Raw genomic sequence first — 13,459 nt, forward strand, 5'->3', positions numbered from 1 at the left:
GCTCCATGAAACTTACCTTTTGGGCTGAAAGTTATCATTGAACTGTATTTGCTGGAGGCCACTAATCTTCCAAAAATTTCTAGGATAACTGTTGAACCATTTCCAAGAGATACAGCAGAGAAAAATATTGTATTTTCCATATTAAAAAAAATCTGGGATGCTTTCTTTAAGGAATGCAAAAACTGAGCCTTGAAGTTTGCAGTTGGGAGTCCTTCAGTATGAAGAACCGGCTAACAAACCCGAAACTGTCTAATTTTTCAACTTTTTAGAAATATTTGGGGTTCACACAATCAGTGGATGGTTAGTATTGAACATTCTACAAAAGGGAATGAACACCGGTTTCCTACGGCATTTCAAAAGGGATAAGTAAGACAACACATGCAACACCATGCCACTTTGTTCTTGGTTAAAAACAAAAACAATGACAACAAAAATAAATGAGATGCAAATGGTAAGGAATGTAACTAGGTCCGATCATCATATTTTTGTAGAAACTCAAGCAAATATAAACCCAACATCTTCCTTTGGGGAGATGACAAGTTTAGCTGACAAAGGAAACTTCGTAGGAACAACACAGGTAACATTTCATGTTTGATTCAGTACCGTGCAACTGTTTTAATAAAAAAATAAGTACTACACTGTACCAATACAGCAGATGATAACTGGATTAAGATGGACTCTCACCAGAATTGTTATGAAGTGCAGTGATCAAGCATCAGAAATGATTATAAAATTAGTGCTGGTAAAATTGGAAAATCAGGTGAAGGTCAGAGTTACAGCAAATGCCAGCAATGCCAGGACACTCACACTGCACAGCTGAGATCATTATAACGTAAGTAAACCCCAAATTCCACATCCAGGAAGATATCCACATCCTAGATGTAAAAAAAAAAATTACATCTAGGAACAAAGAATAAAGGCATATCTACAGAAATATATATTTCTGTATATATATATACACAGTGTGTATAAGCAGCAGGTGCCCAAGGTGGTATTTATGGCATTTGATTAAGTTAATTCTGTGATATTGTATCCAGTTCTCACATCCATTTTTTCACAAAGCTGCTTTTAAAAGAAAAAAAATAATCAAGGAAGTCCAAAACTAAACATAGAAAATATTTTTTGTTAAGGTCACCATTTCATAAAGCCACAGTTTTGACTACACACATTTCCTGATACAAAATAATTAGCTGAATAATCCTATTTTCCTGAAGAGATGGTGCATCCACGGCTTCCACTGTCAGGCACCTGCTTTTACAAATATATACCTTCACCTAATTTAAGCTTCTGGCTATGGGTCTTCGTTACACCTTTCCCTACCAGCTTACAAAGTGCCTTTATGTGTAAAGGAGTTTTTCTTCTATGAACACCTTAAATACATTTCTTTTAAAAATTCAAAAAGACGTGGTTCAACTGAGTCACCTAAAAATAACTGGAGCAAAGGAGAAAGGAGCAGCCAGGATGGAAATATATTAACCTCGATAAGCTATAGGAAGCTGCTTACTTGGGGAAAGGTCAGGACCGAAAACAACAGAGCAAAAAGTCCTGGGAGCTGGGAGCACTGCGTCACCCAAGATGATTTCTCAGTCTTTGATGACTTTCTGCAGTGGCCCAGCAGAGCACACACCCACATGGTCCAGTGGTAGGAGGCATCTTAGGATGCTTTAGGCTGCAGGATGAGGGAATATATTTTATCCACCTTCATATGTTGGGTAGTTAAGATTTACTTTTAGACCCTGTGACTAAATGGCATGTAATAAAGGTCAGCTAGGAAAAAACCTACAAGTTTATCTTTGCAAGGATGAAAAGAAGCTTTTTCAGAAAAACACGCCTAAGGAAGGAAGTGGAAAATCTGAAGACCGGGGAAAATGTAGGACTAGGAAAAAAGGGATGTGGAGCAAGGTCAAATGATAGAAGATCCTGGAAAGTAAGAGCCAGGAAACAATGTGGGGAGGAAATAAACCGCAAATAAAGACTGAAGTAAACTTGGGAGTCATAAAATGAAGAGAGAAAAGCAGAAGAACTGAGTTTTCTGCATCAGCTCAATGGAGAGCCGTAAGACAGGCTTTGCTTGATCTGGCTTATCCGCACTGCACGGTGTGAACGTGGACATCCATCTAGCTGGTATGTCACCAGTGAGGCTCATAAGCTCTGCAGCATAAAATGACAAAATTACTCGCTGCAGAGCCACTGAATGAAAGCAAAGTCATGAAAGCAGAGATTCCAGAACTGAAAGTTTTTTTAAAACAGGGCTGAACTCAGACAAATTCCAGCCATCCGTGTCCTCAGGCACACCCAGATATTTGGGGATAGCAGCATCTGTCCAGCAGGTTTCTTCCTTTGTGTTTCACAGCAGCTCTTAACAAAATATCTTTATATATTCCTATATGCCTGTGTACAAATGATTTCCATACAGGCTTAAGCCCATTGATACACCATTGAGAAAATAGATGTTAGCACGTGCTGTAACTCCATGCTTTCTTGGGAATGCTGGATATGCCCTAGCACAAAGACAAATGTCCTGGCTTTTCTTAGCTGGGGTGGTTTTAATGTCTGCAATCCTACAAAGCTCTGGCACAAGACTGATAAGACAGTTGATGGTATTGCCCATGACCCAAAAAGCCCACTCAGACCTCTGTCTGCAATCTAGCTCTTACTGAGATCTGTAGACATCCTAGATCTAAAAGAAAAAAAAATAATCTTGATTCAAGAAGATCACGAGGCATGACAACGTTGCTTGCAAAAGCATGCTCTGATTTTCTTTCCAGGAAGTATCAACTTGTTTTCCCAAAAGCTGAGAGCTGTATTTGACTGAGCAGCATACTTCAAACACAAGACAATGCACAGAATTCTCTGACAATTCATAAGGGAACAAAAAAGCTGAAATTAAAGAAACTCCTGGGCCAGATTTTTATCTCAGTTGCATTACTGGAAATCCAGAGTCACTCCATCAATTCCAATAGTGTTGCTCTGGATTTGCAGCTGTACAGCTGATGCGCATTGGGTCCTGCAAGAAAATCTGGAGAGTTACTTAAGCAAATGTTAACATCAGTAAGAAAGCAATCTCATCAGGGTATGACTATTGTCAATATGTGCTGTAGTACGTCCAGTTATCAAATTGTTTGAACCCAAGTGCTTAAGCTGATGCTCCTATGTCCATTTAGATACCCAAGCAGCACTTTTTATAAACGTTACCTGTTGTTTCCATGTGTGAGCTTTGTGGAGCTCAGAACTTTCTGAAGTGCCATTATGTTCTTATATCTGACTTGAAAAGCCCGGTTTCAGATAAATTGTTGGCTTTATATTTTAGAGTTGGATAAGCAGCAGAAAAGTGTTCCATGAGTATATACTTGAATTCTGGCTTAGGCACACTTTTGTCACTGAGAAAACTTGAGGTTTGAATAGTGTTCTTTGGATCACACAGCTTTTCACTAGGGAGAAGCAAACTGTTTGGATAGCAGAAGCAGTGCTCTCAAGACTTCACCATCTTCTTAAAAATATATGTGTAACTAAAAAAAAATTTTAAAAAGGCATTTTGTCTCACTTTTTCATTTGAATGGATCTATAAACCAGGCCAACTCCTCTTGCACTCTGCGGAGCAGTGCAGAGAGTCCCACTGTAAGTTTATCTTTCACCTGAACATGGATGGATTCAAAGGCCAGAGCAGAATTAAGACACAACACTCTCAACACATTTTGAGACTCAACACATCTTAAGAGGAATTCTCAGCTTTTGTTTCCTGGGAATTTTTGCACAAGTCAGTTTTAAAGGCTACATTTAACCCAAAGACAAAAAGATCTGATACAGAACAGCAACAGTTAATTATAATCCTCTTTCTTTTGCCTTGAACAACTTCTAGACTGTTTTATTATGTCCCCCCGTTACTAATCTCTTAGTTAAACTAAGCTCCTTGAGAGCTTCCTTAAGAGAAGGAACTATATCCTCTTCCCTGTAAATCACTGTGTACACTTAAACCATAATTATTAATATAATTATCAAATTTATGCTTCTGACATTTAATATGCTTGTGAAACTTTGAGAATGCTGTAACAAATGCATAATCAAGATCAAGAAAGTCAAAAGCCTGAACTAGAAGCTCCTCAGAATGATCCTAGATGCCATTGAACCACGTGGGAATGCACTTAGAGGCTGGTGTAAAGGTATTTAGCTCCAACGCGTTGGCATCACTACATCTCCACCACGTTGCCTTACCAGTGGCATGACCGAGGACCCACAGGAGGCCTGTGCCCAGCTGGAGCAGCAGCTGGAGGCCAGGTCAGATAGGGTAGGACATCTCACACGACACTAGACTCCTGTAGGCAAGTCAACTTAACCCTTTAAATTTTCATCTTCTGGATCAGCATGGACATCTGCCCTGAAGACTGAGAATTCATCTGCCTAACAAGATGAAAAGTTGATGTCTAGACAAATTTAGGATGTTTTTACATCACTGGCAAGCTGAACAGAGCAAGCAATACAACGCAGGAAATGTTTTCTTTACAACCCATTCCTGGAGTCAAATCTATTTGATATTTGCGTTAGTTTATTGTAGGGCAATTTCTAATACTAGTTTAAATGTCCAATATAAGCGTTAGCTTGAAGCACTGGCTTCACATACACAGTACAATAAAGCAAATGGCTTCTTTGCTGAACCCCGTGACCTCCCAGATGAAAAAATGATTGTAAAATATAAAGTATGGATTCATAATGTTGTTCATAGTTCTAATTTCAAATGCATGATTAGCTATATTTGCAGCAGTCAAAGGGCTAAGTGAAATGCCTGGCCTTTGATCAAACATACAGTATATATGCAGAATCAAAAGCTAAAATAAAAAAAGAGCTTGCCTTCTTCAGCACTGATAAAAGCAAGCAACGTGTGCTGCTGCTGCTGCATCCAAGGGAACAGGAATCGTATGCAAGTGGTAGCATACTGCACTCAGCTAGGATAGTGGCACTTCTCTGCCTCAGTGAATTCTGAGGGGTGTCCTTAGTCCTCCTGTGCTTTCTGGGGATGCTCATTTGTGTTTCCATATGGACATACACATCCTATACATTTCACTGTTTCAAAATAAAGTCACCTTGGTGCTGATACTAAGATGTTTTTCCTCCCACAGCATGAGATGAGATTGACAGCACAGAAACATAGGAAACTTTATCAAGAAAGGAAAGTCAGGTGAACAAGAACTATAATATCGAGCAAACTGACATACATCATGGCTGCAAAGAAAATCACAGGGCTCTGACCACGTCTGTCGCAACAGAATTCCCTATCAAAAAGGTAGAAAAAAATAGACACAGCAGAGAACCAAAAAACTTTATAAATGCATCATATAGATGCATTTGAGCATGAATTCAACAAAGAAAGAACAAGTGGGTTGTTAATGCGCGTTGACTATGGGACACGTCATCTCACAGACATATTTATTGTAAGAAACTCGAAGAAGCCAACTACAGTCTCCTAAGCTCATGCCATTAAAGCTTTTATCTTGTTGCCACAGTCATCAAGAAACGCAGTCAAAAGTGTGTATTAGTTTTGCGCTATTTTTCTGCTGCAAGGTGACCAAATTTTCTTGGGGTGACAAAGCAGTCAAATTTTCTGCCGTTTAGGTAATATGAAAAGACTTAGCAACTGTTCACACAAAACCTCCTCATCTGTAGCTGAATGCAGCTTTCTCAGAGAGGGACGAACATAAAAAGGGTATCTCTGTAGCACAGATGAGTGATTACAAAACAAATAATGGCTTAGCTTATCAGATCAGGTTTGCTTATTTTCATAAGAACTACCGCCATCAGGCAGGAATCAAGTAGCTACTACTCACATCAGAGTGAAGCAAAGATAATTCCATATGTAAATCTCTAAATAGACATAATTTGAAGAGGAGTAAGCAGGTGTTATTTTTTTATCAACTCTATTGTATTGCTTTAATAACAACAACCTACTTTTTAAAGAGTTATTTAACTTTTGCCAGCCAAAAATGATGTGTAAAACTGTCTCCCAAGCAAAGCATGTTCTACACTCACACAACACATTACATGGTAACACAGTTGCGTGTTGTAACTTCACTCTGCAAGGCGTTCCTTCATGCAATTAAAAACTCAGAACTGTCGATCCCGCAGGGCTGTACACAGCCTTTCCTCCAGCCCTGATAAATACAATCCTGACCGCTTCGTTTCCTCGCAGATCGCTGCTCCAAAGCTCATTGCACTGGCCAGGAAACTCCAGCTTTGAAATCTCTTTTCTACGATACCAAATATAAAGGTCTTGGGTTGGCAGCTGAGGGTTTGCTCCCACACCATCCCGCAGCAAGTTCACGAAAGCTTGGCACTATCTGTTCAGCTGCTGAGCTGCAGAGACTGTTGCACCCACTGCTGGCCAGGGTCACTTCCCTGCCCGCCTCAGCCTGCAGAATGCACCCACCCCCCACCAGCCTGGATGGTACCTGCTGTCCTGGGTTCAGCTGCAAAAGGGTTAATTTTCTTCTTAGTAGCTGGTGCAGCGCTGTGTTTTGGATTTGGTGTGAGAATACTGTTGGTAACAGATGGGTTTAGTTGCTGCTGGGTGATGTTTATACTAAGTCAAGGAGTTCTCAGCTCTCCAGCCCTGCCAGCGAGAGGGCTGGGGGGCACAAGGACCTGGGAGGGGACACGGCCAGGACAGCTGGCCCCAGCTAGCCCAAGAGATGTTCCATACCATGGGATGTCATGCTCGGTATATAAACTGGGGGAAGTTGGCCAGGGGCTACCCGTCACTGCTGGGGGACTGGGTGGGCATCACTCAGGGGTCGTGAGCAGTTATATTGTGCATCGCTTGTCTTCCTTCACCCCTTCCCTTTGCCTTTTATTTCTCTCCACTTCTCCCTCCTCTTCATTATAGTTGTTGTTATTAATTATTATTTAAATAATTATTTTAATTATTAAATGGTTGAGTTTTACATCTCTTCCCAATCCTCCTCCCCATCCCTCTGGGAGGTGGGGAGGGAGTGAGCGAGCGGCTGTGTGGTGCTCAGTTACCGGCTGGGGTTAAACCACGACACCTGGCGAGGTACACATGTGCACTGGGTACCAGGACTCCCATTACAGCCATGCCAGGTCAGGGTGTGCCTAGCACCAGCTTCCTCAATCTAGGCATTTAGCCCTGTCTGAGGGGCCCGAGGCGTTTTGGAGATCCACACGGGGCTGGCAGGTACGGTATCGTCCCTGAGGGATATTTGTACGTTGTAGTGTGGCAGGTGGAGGTCAGCTGAGATATGCCAGACTTCCCCAACGGCACTAGCAACTGAATCAGGCCCTGGGGACATGTCCCATGGCTGAGCACCCACTCCATCTGGGGTCAGTGTGAGCTCCCAGGTCAGCGGTTAGCTGAGCCCTTTCAGTGGAGCCTGGCACTGCTCGTCCAAGCGCTTCTGCTTCACAAAGAAATAACATCACCTGGCCAGCAGGTGATGTTCAGCTCTTGGCTAAGACATGGCATCTGACTAGCCCACCACAGAGGGGCTTCATGCCAAATGCCGAAGCCAGTATCTGTGTTAATTCAGCATGTTCCCAGATCTTCTCTGAGCAGGTTCAGGATCAGGAGTACTGTCATGTAATTGCAGCCACACCGAAAAGTTGGCTATTGCAAATCACAGGGTCACAGAATGGTCGGGGTTGGAAGGGACTCCTGGAGCCCACCCAGCCCACCCCCTGCTCAAGCAGGCTCTCCTACAGCAGCTGCACAGGATCGCATCCAGGTGGGCTCTGAACGTCCCCAGAGAAGGAGACTGCACAGCCTCTCTGGGCAGCCTGTCCCCATGCTCCATCACCCTCAAAGTTTTGCCTCATATTTAGATGAATGATAGCACTGTAAATCCACAACTGTGTAAAATAACATTCTTCCCATGGTCATCCATAGTTTATCAGGTAACTGTTCAGACCTTTAAAAGTAAAAAGAAATAACAAACCAAACCAAAAAACCTACCCCGCACTCTCCTCTCTCCACCCCCCCCGCCAGAAAACCCCATCACTGTAGACCCCATGCACAACCAAAAAAACAGAATCACAGAGACAAACCAATGGTGCTTCGAGGTTCAGATGCTCCAGTACCTACATCTGCAAAACCAAACATTACATTTGAAGTTACAGTTGAGAGATTCCCTTCCCAGCTGCATGCGAGTACATATGCAATAAAGCATATGGAGAAAACTACCCACTGTACAAATGTATTGGCTCTTGTGGAGTTATACCAATAGGGAATTTAGTCCAGCATAGTAATCCTTTTAGTTGCTTGATTAAAAAAAAAAAAATTACATGTTTGGTCAAATTCATGTTTTCTAGGTGAAGCCTTTTGTTAAATTAACAGAAAATGTTTGACAAAATGCAAAGAAAAATTACTATTTGACCAATTCAAAGATAATTCAATCATTTAACTGAGCATCCTCTTCAGACCTTCACAAAAACATATTTGCCACAACCGCACTGTGATCCAGTCTCTCCTCTGATCATCGTTCACTGTTCCCTTCAAGAACTCCAGAAACTCTACCCACCCATGGTTTTGTAGGTCCTGACACTTCCACAAAAAGACCGTTCTCCAGACTAGCAGATTGGGCAATGGGTTAGTTTCAGTTGCCTGGATTTTTTATATTTATATCAAATTTTAATTTTATAATTTAATCTCTTCACCTCCACTTACAAAAAAACTTAAAAAAAAAAATACTTTTTGAACTTCTTAAACATATCTACAGGCCCCAAAGCAAACAATTAGCATTGCTTCTTTCTTTTTTTTCCTTTTTCTTTGTAGTACTGGCTTTGGTGCATATATTTTTTATTTGATTTGTTTTCTCAATCTGTTGACCAGCTGGTTTAGATTTCAGAGAGGATTTCTATCAGCATCGTAATCTACTCCTGCAGAGAAACTTTCCGAGATTATAGCCTTACAGCCCAAATCATAAAAAAAAAAAAAAGTATTACGTTACTTCTAGCAAAGTTCCATCCATTTCTAAGCAATAAAAAAGGTACTTCTGTGCTTCATCTACATTTCCTATACATTCAGTAAAAAAATTCTCCATTCCGGTTCTCCGGACTTTAGTAAAGGCATCATTTTTAATGTCTTCATAAAATCTCAACATTACTATACTCCTGTCTCTTTGAGTTCTTATTATTCTCTCCAGATTACAACTGTAAGAGCAAATGACAGCAAAACTCCCCACCAGCTTCTCCTGCCTATAACAAATCCGGAGCTTATTACGTGCTCACATCACCCAACACCTCTGTCAAGAGATCATGACTCCATTCATTCATAATAATTCATGGAGAAGCCCTTTAGTTGCTTTGTGGAAGGATCTTCTCCTGCCAAATATTTGCTTTTGTGACAAAGTAATAGAGCTGCATTTTGCTCTCTGTGCATAATGCGCACTGTCAGTGCTGTCACACACGAGGATGCAGAGATGCTGGCATTTTTGGGATGTTACTTTAACATAAACCAAACGCGGTGGGGGTGTGTGGGGTGTGAGTATATTCTTGGAGCCTGAAGACCCAGTGTTAGTGCTTGACAAAACAAATACCAGCCTCTGATTCAGAAAAAAATAAATACAAACTTATTCCCACCCTGATTTCACTATTTGGATTATTGCCTAGATAATTCATCTGAAAACCAAATCCAGCCTAGCAACTGTCTTGAAAATTGAGTAACCTCAGGTTCAACTGTATTAAAAAACTTCAGCTCCAGGCAAAACTGATGGAACAGCTCATTCCCAGTACTTTCACCAAGCTCTGGCCCTCATTTTATGTTTTTCTGATTACACTTACATTGTGTTACAATTTACCAGCAGCACTATTGTATTATAATATATATTACCACTAGCCGACTCTTGACTGGATGCAATCAGCTCCATCAACAGCTAAAGACGCATGGCTCAATGCATATTCATCGCTGTATCGTCATTTCTCAGCTGTCAAAACAGCTGTATGAATCAGCAACAAGTTTCACAATTTAAAATAGATGTAACCCTGCAGGATCCTTGGGCTCAGTGCACATCAGGACCCTCCATCACAGCCTGATGGTGCTAGGGACATGGTGTGCTTTAAACTAGAGTATTCCTCCACTGGAGCACAGCACGACCCTAAAGGTGTCAGCGATGTTAGTGTTTCAGTGTGGAGCAGAAGTGATGCCTTTGTAATAAATCTCCTGATCATTGTCACTTAACGTGCTTTGGTTCACATCAGAGTGGTCTTGGGATCAGGGAATCATAGAATCACTTAGGTTGGAAAAGACCTTTAAGAGCATCGAGTCCAACCGTAAACCCAGCACTGCCAAGCCCACCACTAACCCATGTCCCCAAGCACCACATCTACACGTCTTTTAAATCCCTCCAGGGATGGGGACTCCACCACCTCCCTGGGCAGCCTGTGCCATGCTTGACCACCTGTTTGGTGAAGACAATTTTCCTAATCTCTGACCTAAAACTACCCTGGCTCAATTTGAGGCTATTTCCCCTTGTCCTGTCACTTGTGACCTGGGAGCAGAGACCGACCCCCCTGGCTGCAGCCCCCTCCCAGGCAGCTGTAGGGAGCGATCAGGTCCCCCCTGACCCCCCTCCTCTCCAGGCTGACCCCCCAGCCCCCCCATCAGACTGGTGCCCCAGCCCCTGCCCCAGCCCCCTGCCCGGCTCTGGACACGCTCCGGCCCCCCAAGCTCTGTCTGGGGGTGAGGGGCCAGAACGGACCCCAGGGCTCGAGGGGCGGCTGCACCGGTGCCCAGCGCAGGGGGACGGTCCCTGCCCCGGCCCTGCTGGCCACGCCGTCACTGACAGCAGCCAGGGTGCCGCTGGCCTCGGCCACCTGGGCACACTGGGTGAACCCAATTCCTTTTGATGGAGTTAAGCCAGACATGCTCCACTGCCTTCTACCTGTTATGCCACGTGGTTCCCAGGAACAAACTACAGCTTCTAAGAGCAAACCCTCTCCAAATGCATGCAGCTTGCTTGGGGTCCTCAGCGCACGCTGTTTTGTTCTACAGATCTGCTCCTCTCAGCCCGTACTGCTCCCTGAATGTAGACAGGGCTGAACTCTTGCTATCTGACTTCTAGAAAGGAGCTAGCGCTTCAGGCTAGCCTGCCTCGGAGGCAGGAATTCATGATCTAAACCTTGGGGCTGGATGGTTTCTATCCTCAAGAGAAGAAAAATGTTTCCTTTAAGTTAACAACCATACCCGTCTTTATGAAAAAAACTCATCCAGCAAACACATTGTTTTCTTTTGAAGGCAACTCTTCACTCTCTTCCAGGTCCTTAGCTCAAGAAGACATCTACGAGCACATGCACAATTATTCAGCAAACAAACAAACAAACTACATTTTGTTTTTATTCATTTGCTGTGCCAAACCCCTCCAAGTCATTCACACTTACTGCAGTTATTGTGCTCCCAGTATTTGCTAGTCCTTCCCCCGTTCCGTGTATGCATCACTGCTTATCATGGACAAATCAAGTGTCGTGCCATCCCCGCATGTTTTTATCTGTCATTATCAGGTGCACAGATACGCACTTGTCACTGCCAGAAGAGCTCAGTATTTATTTTATATTACTGCAATAATAAGGAAAGTGGTTGTATTATATTTACATTAATGTAATGCAAAACATTTAATATGAAAAGGGATTCCTGAACATACTGTTTGTTCAGTATGTTTCCCATACAACCACTCTATGCTACTGCAGTACCACAGTAGGTAATACTGCAGATATTATTGTTAATAATACATAGAAATCACATATCCTCTAGGATTTTTAGCACATATTTGCTGTGTTTCTTTAGTTGGCAGCACAGTCCCTTCCTTCACATGTGATTGCTTACAGAGTTGTGCCTAATTATATAAATGTACTAATTATACACGCTTTTCAAATGGTGATAGACTTCAAAGTAGGTAAATTTTAAATTGTGCCATTAAGAAAATCTATTTGATGATGGAAATTTCTGTAATATCATATTGCAACCTCCTACATCATAATTTTGCTTTCAAGTTAGTATTAATTTAATGACAAATAACAGCAGAGAATAGTAAGAGTTGGCAAAGCAAACTGAAAGCTGTAAGATTTACAGTGTGATACTGGTCAGCAGACACTAACAAAAATGAACAAAATCAATTAGGAAAAGCAATGGATCTCAGGTAAACAATGAGTAGAAGGAAGTTCTGCATGACAAGTACAAATACCGAACCTTCAGAAACCACTCTGTTAACAAAGGTAAACCCCTGTGAGACTGACTTATCCCCATGTGATCAGCTACTCATGAGAAAATACATATGTCATGGAACGCTTAATTTACATGCACAGTTACCACACTGCTAAGAATGACTTGCAAATTGGTTACTTGCAGTTCAGAGCATCTCTTTGCATGCAAAATCATGACAACTGCATGTAGAAACCAGCCCTACCAGTGCACACATAGGTCAGCCCACCAAAGTCATACACACATTTATGAAAACCAAACTGCCACACAGGACCTCAGCACACACACCTCCCTTTCAGACCTCAGTAGATGCTTCTGACTGACGTACCCTCACTCTTCAAAAAGGAGTTGTTTATTCTTAACGTTAAATATTCACCATACCCCCTGGTGCTTTAACATAACACTTTAGTGAAGTCATAGTGTAAGTGAATGCATAAAAGCTGATATTCTTTTAGCACTAGTTAATAGTTACTATTTACCAGCCTGATGCCCTAGGTAAGGAGGTGGTTTTTTTCATACAAGTTATAAGAATGTACATATCTCTGCTGTAGAATCTGGATCTTGCACTGACAAGACCACTAGGCAGATCAGACAGTAGTCACAATGCAGCAACACTACAGGACACTAATCCCTCTGCCTTTAGTTAAATAATAGCTTATGTGGCAGGGAAGAGACAGAATCCATCTCCACTGAAAACCAGGACTGTGTATAGAAAGGGAAATGGTCGATCTTCTCTCGTACAAATCCTAGTGTCAAAACAAATAGTCTTACAAAGTCATAGGCTGTCACATTTAATCAAAGACATTTACGGAATGGCTTGATAGAAGCATCTTATAAGCAGCGGGTGGGTGATCCTGAGTTACCAGGCTTGAATATTGATCAGGACTTTCTCCCAGCATTCAGGAACTCTTGGGTCTGAGATTTTGGGTGCAACCTTCAGACTATGGGGTCTAGGTACAGTTGAATAGCTGTAAGATCACAGACTTTCTGCTCTGGTGCACCCACATAAAAAAACTTCTTTAAGAGATTGAAAACATCTCTGCATAAGTAACTGTTTTTATTTCTGCAGTTACAAAATGACTCACACCAAAAAAAAAAAAAAAAAAAAAAAAAGCATTTCATAAAAGTTGGAATTTAAAGCAAATACGCTGCAGGTTCAGTCTAGGAATGAGGAGCTCCAGTAGCAAATGCAGACAATGCATAGCACAAGGAACGATTTTGTGCTAACTGGCAACATCTTTGACCTCTGCTCGTATGTGAAGC

At 42.0% G+C, this 13,459-nt stretch overlaps 1 protein-coding gene across 2 annotated transcripts in view; it reads right to left on the reverse strand.

The window, feature by feature from the left end:
• Positions 1 to 13,459, reverse strand: part of MSRA (methionine sulfoxide reductase A) — a 293,463-nt gene that overhangs the window by 82,187 nt on the left and 197,817 nt on the right. The gene's annotated exons all lie outside the window — the stretch shown is intronic.

Source organism: Falco cherrug, chromosome 6, assembly GCF_023634085.1.
Source record: "Falco cherrug isolate bFalChe1 chromosome 6, bFalChe1.pri, whole genome shotgun sequence".
Classification (NCBI taxonomy): domain Eukaryota; kingdom Metazoa; phylum Chordata; class Aves; order Falconiformes; family Falconidae; genus Falco; species Falco cherrug.